Source organism: Hyla sarda, chromosome 8 (assembly GCF_029499605.1).
Source record: "Hyla sarda isolate aHylSar1 chromosome 8, aHylSar1.hap1, whole genome shotgun sequence".
NCBI classification, from domain to species: Eukaryota; Metazoa; Chordata; class Amphibia; order Anura; family Hylidae; genus Hyla; species Hyla sarda.
In genome coordinates this window covers 143,310,381-143,323,011 of record NC_079196.1, presented here as the reverse complement: position 1 = coordinate 143,323,011, position 12,631 = coordinate 143,310,381, and the positions used below count along the sequence as shown (strand labels likewise).

Here is a 12,631-nt window from a genome sequence, read left to right as displayed (position 1 = left end):
TGGAGGGCTACAGTTTGGAGACCACCTTATAGTGGTCTCCAAACTGTGCTACTTCAGATGTTGCAAAACTACAACTTCCAGCATGCCCAGACAGTCAGTGCATGCTGAAAGTTGTAGTTTTGCAACATCTGGTTTACCACAGTTTAGAGACCACTATACAGTGGTCTCCAAACTGTGACCCTCCAGATGTTGCAAAACTACAACTCCCAGCATGCCCAGGCAGCCTTTGGCTGTGTGGGCATGCTGGGAGTTGTAGTTTTGCAGCTTTTAGAAGGCCAAAGCGATCTTCCCTGCAGCCTTTCTGGCCGCTCCAACTGCCGTCGCCGCCGGTCCAGGACGCCTCCACCGTCCCGGGTAAGCAGGACCATGCTCCCCCCTCGCCGCACGTGTTCCCCCCGCTCTGCACCGACTTCTGATCGGTGGGCAGAACGAGGGGGAATGAACTCAAACCCCCCCCGCCCCCCTCCTGCCATTGGTGGTCAGCCAATGGCAGGGGTTAGGAGGGGGTGGCAACACTGCCACCTCGCTCCTATGCTTTAAGATGGTCGGAGCTGTCTCTGACAGCTTCGATCATGCTTATATTCCAGGAGATCGGGTCACCAGTGACCCGATTAGCCCGGATCGCAGGCAAATCGCTGGTCTGAATTGACCAACGATTTGCCCCGATCACTGACATGGGGGGTCTCAGGACCCCCCTAGGCATTGCCACGGGATGCCTGCTGATAGATATCAGCAGTCATCCCGCTCCGATCACCGCCCGGCGAGCGGCGATCGGAAATGCCCTCAGTCCTTAAGTGACGGGACGCGAGGGCGTATGCATACGCCCTCCGTCCCCAAGGAGTAAAAACAAGTCAAAATGAGGCTCAGTGATGTGTGTGGCCTCCACGTGCCCGTATGACCTCCCTACAATGCCTGGGCATGCTCCTGATGAGGTGGCGGATGGTCTCCTGAGGGATGTCCTCCCAGACCTGGACTAAAGTATCCACCAACTCCTGGACAGTCTGTGGTGCAATGTGGCGTTGGTGGATGGAGCAAGACATGATGTCCCAGATGTGCTCAATCAGATTCAGGTCTGGGGAATGGGCAGACCAGTCCATAGCATCAATGCATTCCTCTTGCAGGAACAGCTGACACACTCCAGCCACATGAGGTCTAGCATTGTCTCGCATTAGGAGGAACCCAGGGCCAACTGCACCAGCATATGGTCTAACAATGGCTACCTCTCGCAACCACATGGAGGGCTGTGCGGCCCCCCAAAGAAATGCCACCCCACACCATTACTGATCCACCGACAAATCGGTCATGCTGGAGGATGTTGCAGGCAGCAGAACTTTCTCAGAGATGTCTCCAGACTCTGTCACATGTGCTCAGTGTGAACATACTTTCAACTGTGAAGAGCACAGGGCGCCAGTGGCGAATTTGCCAATCTTGTTGTTCTCTGGCAAATGCCAAACGTGCTGCATGGTGTTGGGCTGTAAGCACAACCCCCACCTGTGGACGTCGGGCCCTAAAACCACCCTCATGGAGTCTGTTTCTGACTGTTTGAGTGGACACTTGCACATTTGTGGCCTGCTGGACGTCATTTTTCAGGGCTCTGGCAGTGCTCCTCCTTGCACAAAGGCGGAGGTAGCAGTCCTGCTGCTGGGTTGTTGCCCTCCTATGGGCTCCTCCACATCTCCTGATGTACTGGCCTGTCTCCTGGTAGTGCCTCAATGCTCTGGACGCTACGCTGACAGATACAGTAAACCTTCTTGCCACAGCTCACATTGATGTGCCATCCTGGATGAGCTGCACTACCTGAGGCACTTGTGTGGGTTGTAGACTCCGTCTCATGCTACCACTAGAGTGAAAGCACCGGCAGCATTCAAAAGTGACCAAAACATCAGCCAGAAAGCATAGGAACTGAGAAGTGGTCTGTGGTCACCACCTGCAGAACCACTCCCTTATTGGGGGTGTCTTGCTAATTGCCTATAATTTCCACCTGTTATCTGTTCCACTTGCACAACAGCATGTAAAATTGATTGTCAATCAGTGTTGCTTCCTGAGTGGACAGTGTGATTTCACAGAAGTGTGATTGACTTGGAGTTACATTGTGTTGTTTAAGTGTTCTCTTTATTTTTTTTTCAGCAGTGTATTTATAATCAAAAAAGAGCAAGAAGAAACACTAAGTGTATCATGTAACACAAAGAGTATGCACATAAATCTCAATACAATAATAATCAGTATCTAGAAAATAAGTAGTACTTGAAACTAATCCAAATAAGACACAAGAGTTATCACACTATACCTTGACTGTACACTACATAAACAACAATAATGCAATAAGAAAGGTGAGGGCACTGTACAAAAGTATACTAAAGTACAGACAGTTGTCATAGTCAAACTCCTAATAAATGGGTATATATTGTATGCGATGAAAACTTGATAGCACCCCGACTAGTACCTTGGCTAAGCACCTGTATCAGGAAATGTATAACTTAATAATAAAGTGTTAAACAGGCTTGTGTTATACATACTAGACAGGCTTAGTGTGCTTTTGCTGCTTAATTTACACTTGACAGGAAATTGTGTAGTTTTTGTTAATGTCCCAAACCATACTACATCATCTAAGGTGGCTTGGCTAGCCCTGTTCCCTGCCCTGAATGATATCATCACCTTTAATCAGCCACTACAGCCTATACCACCATCTTCCTACCATATGCATATACATCTTTTATTTGACATTTAGGGAGAATGATGGGTGTTTACAGCATTCTGACTTGTGCTAAAGAATGCCACAGGCAAAAGAGCAGACAGGAAAGAATAGCAGGTGCTGCAACATCACTGAGACTTTAAATAGTTCTGGGTGGGGAACTGCAGGATTGCTGAGGAAGAGAAGTAGATTGAGAGGACTGTGATGAAGAGCTGAGGGAAAGCAATGCATTCTGGAAATCGTAGTACTGAACAACTGCTTAACCAGAAAGTACACCAGATTTTTGGCTGCTTTAGAACATAAACATACAGGTTTCTATTACACTGTTTGTTTCAGAAACAAGCAAATATCCTGTTAATACTACTTTACACATTCATATTTAAGTTTAGTATCCCTTTAGAGAGTACCTATCATCAAATAAACTTTCCCTAATCCCCCTTCCCAGCTGTCCCTGACTCTCACTAACACTATCTCATTTTCTCTTAACCCCTTAAGGACGCAGCGTTTTTCCGTTTTTGCATTTTCCTTTTTTCCTCATCACCTTCTAAAAATCATAACGCTTTAAATTTTGCACCTAAAAATCCATATGGTGGCTTATTTTTTGCGCCACCAATTCTACTTTGCAGTGACATTAGTAATTTTAACAAAAAATCCACGGCGAAACGGAAAAAAAAATAATTGAGCGACAAAATTGAAGAAAAAATTTCATTTTGTAACTTTTGGGGGCTTCCGTTTCTACGCAGTGCATTGTTTGGTAAAATAACACCTTATCTTTATTCTGTAGGTCCATACGGTTAAAATGATACCCTACTTATATAGGTTGGATATTGTTGTACTTCGGAAAAAAAATCATAACTACATGCAGGAAAATTTATATGTAAAAAATTCTCATCTTCCATGTATGGGCCGGTATGAGGACTCATTTTTTGCGCCGTGTTCTGAAGTTTTTATCAGTACATTTTTGTATTGATCAGACTTTTTGATCGCTTTTTATTCATTTTTTCATGATATAAAAAGTGACCAAAAATACACTATTTTGGACTTTTGAATTTTTTTGCACGTACGCCATTGACCGTGCAATTTAATTAACTATATATTTTTATAGTTCGGACATTTTCGATTTTTGCACGCAGCGATACCATATATGTTTATTTTTATTTACACAGTTTTTTTTTTTTTTATGGGAAAAGGGGGGTGAGTCAAACTTTTAATAGGGAAGGGGTTAAATGACCTTTGTTAACTTTTTTTTTTGCAGTGTTATAGCTCCCATAGTGAGCTATAGCACTGCACACACTGATCTCCTATGCTGATCCCTGCAAAGCCACAGCTTTGCAGGGATCAGTCAGATAGGGGCTCGATTGCTCAAGTCTGTAGCTCAGGCTTGGAGCAATCAATCCTCGATCGGACGCCGCGAAGAGAGGTAAGGAGACCTCCGTCTGCGTCCCAGCTGATCGGAACATCGCGATTTTATCGCGATGTCCCGATCAGCCCGACTGAGCTGCCGGGAACCATTTACTTTTGTTTTCAGATGCGGCGGTCAACTTTGATCACCGCGTCTGAAGGGTTAACAGCGCACGGCACAACGATAGGTGCTGCACGCTGTTAGCCCAGGTCCCAGCTATCGTTAGCAGCCAGGACCGACCCGGTGTGATGAGGGGTCACGGCGGATCCCGTTTTTCACACCAGGCTTAGGGCGTACAGGTACGCCCTAAGTCCTTAAGAGGTTAAAACAGCAGATAAATACCTTATCTTCAGGTATCTCTGCTGCTCACTCTGAGAACTGTGTGTGAGTGAGGAAGGGGGTGTGGGCCGGAAGGCGTGACATCAGATGAAGCCCTTCTTCCTCTTCTTCCGCCCTTCTTCCTCTATAAAACTTTCTTCCATAATTTTTTTTTAAATAGGAAGACCTCAAACAGGCTAGGGAAAGGCAGACCCGATCCTCTGTTCAAGCAGGGACACGCTGCACTGACATTTGGCCAGCGAGCGTCGGCTCTACTCCGCAGGGGGTGGAGCCTGATGGCGCGGCCGACCAATCAGGAGCGTGCCCTGCTTTGCTGCTGGCACAATGCTCGCACCCGCCTGTCTGATTGACAGTCAGGGAGCCGTGCTTAGTATGGGACTTTGGACTCAGCAGCCAGGCCGGTGTAATGAATTTTTCCATTCCCTGAATTTTTCGGTTCCCTGAACAGCTGATGAACCCTGAACAATTGATGAAAATGCTGAGTCACCTCAACCACTGTGCTCTCTCTGAGTGTAATCTGACACCTCTGCAGCCTCCTAGCTGCCAGAAGAGACACAGCTAAGTAACAGATCTCCTCAGCCTGTCTGTGCACATATATATCTATATATATAGGTAACAGATATTTTCAGCCTGTCTGTGCACACACACACACACACATATATATATATATATATATATATATATATATATATATATTTCCCTGTCGTCTGACCAGCAGCACAATGATGGGGTGTGTATCTCCGCCCCTGTGAGCTGCAGGACCGAGGAATTTTTTATGAAAATAAAAACACGCCCCTCTGGGCATAAAACCCCCCACAGAACAGCCCCCCCTCGAGTTTTTTCTGTCCTGTGAGCAGGACCTAGGTTGGACAGTTTTTCTGTCCGTAACTTCTCCTTTATATATTTCTCCCCCCCTTGCTTTTCTTTGGGGGAGAAATTAGGATTCTGAAGCTATATTTGCCTTTCAGTCTGGAGAACTAGGTTCTCTTGCTCACCTGCGTAGCGCCGGTGGCGGCGCAGCCTGGGCTCCGGCGTTGGGAGCCACATGCATGTTCCTTCTGACGCCAGAAAGCGCTCTTGTCCAGCATGTTAGGGCGCGTGCGCCGCTCTCACACTGTATTTACCAAGCTGGATGGGCGTGGTTGCGGTCATGTGATACTCACATGATCGCTCCTGCCTTGCTGTTTTTTTTTCTTTTTAAAGAAATAAAAGAACACTGTTTGTCTTAGCAGAATATTTTTCTATCTGTCAGCATAGTTGTTGAAAGCTCCTTTTTACCAAGTTTGTTCCTTCCCTTAGAAGTAACTTGCAGCTTCCTGGAGGGGGTGTGTCTTCCTGTGGAGACACTATAAGAAGCTGTTAAGCCTGCAGCTCTGTCTCTTCGGAGTCTGCAGCTTGCCTTGACACAATCTGCTGGTGCACCTTGTTGTCAGTGTGCTTCTGTATCTTTTTTTCCCGTAGTTTACGGTGTGTGTTCCTGGATCTAACCTTTTTTTCCAGGGTTTTTTGTGTCTTTTTTCTTGTTATTAATTAGAGAAAAAAAATTATTTTTCTCTCTCTCTAGATGTCTTCAAGAGATTCTGGTGGGTCTAGGGCCCGTAAATCACGGGAAAAGGCACATCACCTTTCCTGTAGAAAGTGTAATACACCTTTGCCCGATGAGAGTGACTTCACTACCTGTGCAGCCTGTCGGCCACTTCCTGCTCTTCCCTCACCTGGGGAACCAGATATCCGAGATGTTTATGTCTGGGTGAAAGATTTTGTTGCAGGTTCCATTAAGGACCTTAATGATTCCCTTCTCGCTCCCAGAAAGCGCTCTCGCAACAGCCATCCCTCTCCTGCTCCTATGGAACTAGATGATGGTGAGGACAGGGAATCCGTGGCCGATTCCTCGGATGAGGACATAATTGAGGACACCTCCAAGAATTTTTTTCCACCGGATAAGACACAGAAATTATAAAAATTTGTACAGGCTGAGAATCAGCCTAAACCTAAGGAGGATGCCCCACCTACCTCCAGGGTTTTTAGGTCCTTCCAAATGGATGATATGCTATCTGCTCTCATGTCCACTGAGTGGGAGAAACCAGACAAGGCACCGGTAACCTCTAAGCGGTACAAAATGATGTAACTTCTTGATCAATCTCAATGTAAGATATGGCTAACTCCTCCCAAAGTGGACATGGCTATAGCCAAAATGTCCAAACGAACGGTGCTCCCTGCAGAGGAAGGCTCAAATTTGAAGGACCCGCTTGACCGAAGGATGGAGATTGCGTTCAAGCGCACCTATATAGCAGGAGCTAGTCAGGCTTCAGTGGCGGTAGCCTCCAATGGTGTGGCGGTGGCCTTGAGAACTTGGCTTAATAGCCTTCAGGAGGACATCTCTTCGGGGGTTTCTAGAGAGAACTTGCTAGCCTCATTTCGGAAAATTAATTTGGCAATTGACTTTCTGTGTGACTCCTCTTCCCAACAAGTTAAGTTTTGTGCTAAGACCATGGGGCTTTCCACTGCGGGCAGAAGAGCCCTTTGGCTCCGTCCCTGGCCGGGAGATAACTATTCCAAGACCCAACTTTGTAACATGCTTTTTACCCCTGGCAAACTCTTTGGCTCAGAGTTGGATACTCTAATGGAGGAGTTGTCAGACAGAAAGGGGAAATCCTTGCCCCTTACCCCTAATTCTTCTAGGAGATACGCTAGGAAGTATTCTCCTCCCAGAAGAGGTAGTCAGAGTAGATATTCTACTCGTGGCATGGGGTCTAGGACCTCTAGAAGGGGTAATCAGAATAAGGGTGCTTCTGAACAGAAGAAGCAACCCTTTTGATGGGGTCGTTACTCCAGTAGGCGGCCGACTTGCTTTATTTTTTCCGGTTTGGGCACAGAGGATCAAGTATCCTTGGGTGTTATAGAGATAATAAAAAACGGTTATTCTCTCCCCCTAACTACACTGCCCTCAGAAAAATTTCTGATATCCGCGATTCTTCAAGAACCAACGCAAGTAATGCTAGAAAGCTCTATTCTAGAGCTAATTTCCCTGGCCGCACTGGAGCCTGTTCCCCGCCTCGTAAGAAGGCCAAGGCGTATACTCCCCGGTTTTCCTTGTACCCAAGCCATCAGGAAAACACTGTCTTATAATAGACTTAAGATATTTGAACCGTCACTTTCAAAAAAGAAAGTTCAAGATGGAGACTATCAGATCAATCAGACCTCTTCTCTCCAAAGGAGAATACATGGCATCCTTGGACCTGAAGGATGCCTACTTCCATATTCCAATCCATCAGGATTACAGGAAGTTCCTCAGGATTGCGGTCAGGATCCGAGGGATTCTGTTCCATCTGCAGTTCAAGGTCCTACCATTTGGGATCACCTCTGCTCCATTTGTGTTCACCAAGGTGGTGTCCTCCATGATGACGGTTCTCAGGTTATCAGGGATAAGTGTTATCCCATACCTGGACGACTGGCTTCTTATAGCCAGAACAAGACTGATTCTCCTGGAACATGTCAAGATTACCCTGGATTTACTCCAGAGCTTGGGCTGGTTGGTCAATTGGGACAAATCAGATTTGACCCCAACCACAACCAAACAATTCTTCGGGTTCCTCATTGACTCTGTGGAGATGAAATTGTACCTCTCTGTACCCAGGAAGGATCGTATGCTGAGAGGATATCGCTTCCTGAGAACACCTTGCCAGGTTCCCCTCAGAACTCTAATGAGTTTCCTGGGGCTATTATCATCATCAGCGGAAGCAGTTCCTTGGGCTCTATGGCACATCAGACCCTTACAGTCAGAGGTCTTACACATCTGGAACCGGACTCTCTCAGGTATGGACTCCCTGCATGTTCTGTCAACTATCACCAGACAATCTCTCCGTTGGTGGGCCCACCCAAGAGATGGGATGTCTCTGCTAGATCCAGTTTGGACAATTATTACCACCGATGCCCCCGGCTCAGGATGGGGAGCTCATACGTCGGACGTTACGATTTCAGGAACATGGAGTCCAGAAGAGATGAGCCTGTCTTCCAATGCCAGAGAGCTAAGAGCGATATTTTATGCCCTCAAGAAGTTCGACCATCTCCTTTTCGGAACAGCGGTCCATGTCCAGACAGACAATATGGCTTCGTGTTCTACATCAACAAGCAGAGAGGTACCAGATCTCAGGCACTTCTTCAGGAAGTGGAGAAGATCTTCAAGTGGGCGGAAACAAGGGTAACAAGGTTATCCGCGGTCCATATCAGAGGAGTCCAGAATACCTTGGGGAATCACCTGAGCCATCTGAGCTCAATTCCAGGCGAATGGTCCCTATGCCCACAAGTGTTTCAGCAGTTATGCCAACTTTGGGGTCTTCCGGAGATCGACCTGATGGCTACCAGATTCAACAAGAAACTACCACGGTTTTGCTCCCTCTATTTGGAGGACCAACCTTGGGCTCTGGACGCAATGTCCATACTGTGGGACTTCAGACTGCCATACATCTTTCCGCCAACCTCCATGATACCCAGGGTATTAATGGAGGTCAAACAGGATCAGGCCTCGGTAATAGCAATAATTCCATTCTGGCCGAAGAGATCCTGGTTCTCCCTCCTCATGAAGATGCGTCAGGGAACATTCTGGAGACTCCCTTTGAGGCACAATCTGGTAGCCCAGGGAAACCAACTATGCCACAACTTAACCTGACAGCTTGGAGGTTGACAGGTCCATTTTAAAAGCCAATAGTTTTTCGGACCGTATATTGGAAACACTCTCCCACTCTAGGAGTGTGGCTACCAATAAATCATATGCCAGAATAAGGAAAATTTTTGCTGGTTGGTGTGCTGCTAGGCAGCTGGACTCTTCCTCTCCCACGATACCGCAAATTCTGGAATTCCTTCAGGATGGATTCGACAAAGGTCTATCACCTAATACCCTGAAGGTCCAAATTACTGCTATGTCAGCTTTTTTGGGAAGGAAACTTTTCCAGGTTCCTGAAGTGGGAAGTTTTATCAAAGCCATCTCTAGACTGCGTCCTAGAATTGTTAAGCCTGTTGCCTCTTGGGACTTGTTCTCAAACATGTTTGTTTCCCTCGTTTTGAACCCATACAGGATGTGGGACTCAAATTTCTTTCTATGAAGGTCTGTTTCCTTCTTGCAATCACCACTGCCAAGAGACTTGGAGAACTGCAAGCTTTTTCCTTGGCTGAGCCCTACACAATGTTCCTACCGGACAAGGTCCTCTTAAGGTATTTACCTGATTTTTCCCCTAAAGTTTCATCTTTTTCTAACAGAAATCAGTTGATTTCCTTACCAAGATATGTTCCTGATTCCTCCCTAGGTGAGGAAAGTCATCTTAACAACCTTGACCTTGTAAGGGCTGTTCAGGTTTATATTGAAAGAACTGCTCCCTTTCGTAAGCATGAGAACTTATTTGTAGTTTTCCAGGGCTCAAATAAGGGGAAAAAAGCTTCCAAGCCCACATTGGGGCGTTGGATATGTGAATGCATCAAGGATGCTTATATTGTGGCTAATCTGGAACCTCCAAGGTTCACAGCCCATTCCACGAGAGCTCTATCCACCTCTAAAGCTGAGCGAGGCTCAGTTCCCTTAGAGCATATTTGTCAGAGTGACTCTTGGAGCACTCCATCTACATTCTTCAAGCATTATAAGATGGACTGTTCCTCTTCTCCTGATTTTTTTTTCGCAAGATATATTATTAACACGGTTAATATTTGAATCCCACCCTTTTTTTTGGGTACTATGTAAATCCCCATCATTGTGCTGCTGGTCAGACGACAGGGAAATTGAAATTTAAGTAATAAATTTGTTTTCCCTTAGCAGCACAAGGCACCCTCCCAAAAATATTCCTGTTCTGTGGGGTTTTTTTTATGCCCAGAGGGGCGTGTTTTTATTTTCAGTAAAAATTCCTGGGTCCTGCAGCTCACAGGGGCGGAGATACATACCCCATCATTGTGCTGCTGTCAGACTAAGGGACAACAAATTAACTACTTAAATTTCAATATATAGGTAACAGATAATTTCAGTCTGTCTGTGCGCGCACACACACACACACACATATATATATATATATATATATGTGTGTGTGTGTGTGTGTGCACAGACAGACTGAAATTATCTGTTACATATATATATATATATATATATATATATATATATATATATATATGTGTGTGTGTGTGTGTGTGTGTGCAGACAGGCTGAAAAGATGTTACCTATATATATATATATATATATATATATATACTAGCTGAGTACCCGGCATTGCCCGGTTTTTCCTTCCTAATCCTTGTTGGGAAGGAAAATAAACAAAGGAGGAAGCTTTTGACTTCATATCCCGTCCTCATATATTTTTGTCATATCGCAACCCCCTATCCCGTCCTCCTATCCCGACCTCCTATCCTGTCCTCCTATCTCGACCTCTTATCCCGTCCTCCTATCTCGACCTCCTATCCCGTCCTCCTATCACCACCTCCTATCCCGACCTCCTATCTCGACCTCCTATCCTGATCTCCTATCCCGTCCTCCTTTCCCGTCCTCCTATTTTGACCTCCTATCTCGTCCTACTATCCCATCCTCCTATCCTGACCTCCTATCCCATTCTCCTATCTCGTCCTCCTATCTCGACCTCCTATCCCGACCTCCTATCCCGGCCTCCTATCCCGTCCTCCTATCCCGTCCTCCTATCCCGTCCTCCTATCTCGACCTCCTATCCCTACCTCCTATCCCGTCCATCTATCCCAACCTCCTATCTCGACCTCCTATCTCCTATCCCATCCTCATATCCCCTGCTCCTATCCCGTCCTCCTATCCCGACCTCCTATCATGACCTCCTATCCCGACCTCCTATCCCGACCTCCTATTCGTCCTCCTATCCTGTCCTACTATCCCGACCTCCTATCCCATCCTCCTATCCTGTCCTCTTATCCCGACCTCTTATCCCGACCTCCTATCTTGACCCGTAATATGTGTACCAGGTATTGAAATATCTCCAGCCGTACGGAAGTTATGTGGGAACATACATTTCCCATTGATTTGCATGGGACTTTAAACAAAAGCCCTGACCCTCACAAATGGGGGTAGTTAAGGGTTAAATTAACTATCCTATATTTTAAGTGGACATTATATATATATACATACACGCACACACGTTGAGTTTTATATATATAGACTAGCTGAATACCTGGCATTGCCCGATTTTTCCTTCCTAATCCCTGTTGGGGAGGAAAATAAACAAAGGAGGAAGCTTTTGACTTCACATCCAGTCCTCATATATTCTTGTCATATCCAAACCCCATATCCCATCCCGTCCATCTAACCCAACCTCCCATCCCGTCCATCTAATCCAACCTCCCATCCCGTCCATCTATCCCTACCTCCCATCCTGTCCTCCCATCCCGACCTCCCATCCCGACCTCCCATCCCGACCTCCTATCCCGACCTCCTATCCAGTCCATCTAACCCAACCTCCTATCCCGTCCTCCTATCCCATCCTCATATCCCATCCTCCTATCTTGACCTCCTATCCCGTCCTCCTATCTTGACCTCCTATCCTGTCCTCCTATCTCGACCTCCTATCCCGTCCTCCTATCCCGACCTCCTATCCCAACCTCCTATCCCGACCTGTAATATGTTTACCAGGTATTGAAATATCTCCAGCCATACGGAAGTTATGTGGGAACATACATTTCACATTGATTTGCATGGGACTTTAAACAAAAACCCAGACCCTCACAAATGGGGGTAGTTAAGGGTTAAATTAACTATCGTATATTTTAAGTGGACATATAAGTAACATGTGACCAAGTATTACCGAAATATATCCAGCTGTTTGGAAGTTATGCAGTAACATATATTTCCCATTGACTTGTATGGGACTTTAAACATAAACCCCGCCCCTGGCAAATGGGGGTGAGTAAGGGTTAAATCACCTATCCTATGTTTGTTGTAAACATATAAGTAACATGTGTGCCAAGTTTCATGTTAATATGTTTAGCCGTTTGGACGTGATGCTGGAACATACACACATACATACACACACACACGTTGAGTTTTATATATATAGATACTAGCTGAGTACCCGGCGTTGCCCGGTTTTTCCTTACTAATCCTTGTTGGGGAGGAAAATAAACAAAGGAGGAAGCTTTTGACTTCACATCCCGTCCTCATATATTGTTTTCATATCCCAACCCCATATCCCGTCCTCATATCCCGA

The 12,631-nt window shown here is 46.0% G+C and overlaps 1 protein-coding gene across 4 annotated transcripts in view; it reads right to left on the bottom strand.

Annotated features, from left to right (window-relative positions):
- Positions 1-12,631, bottom strand: part of HECW2 (HECT, C2 and WW domain containing E3 ubiquitin protein ligase 2) — a 660,271-nt gene that overhangs the window by 73,375 nt on the left and 574,265 nt on the right. The gene's annotated exons all lie outside the window — the stretch shown is intronic.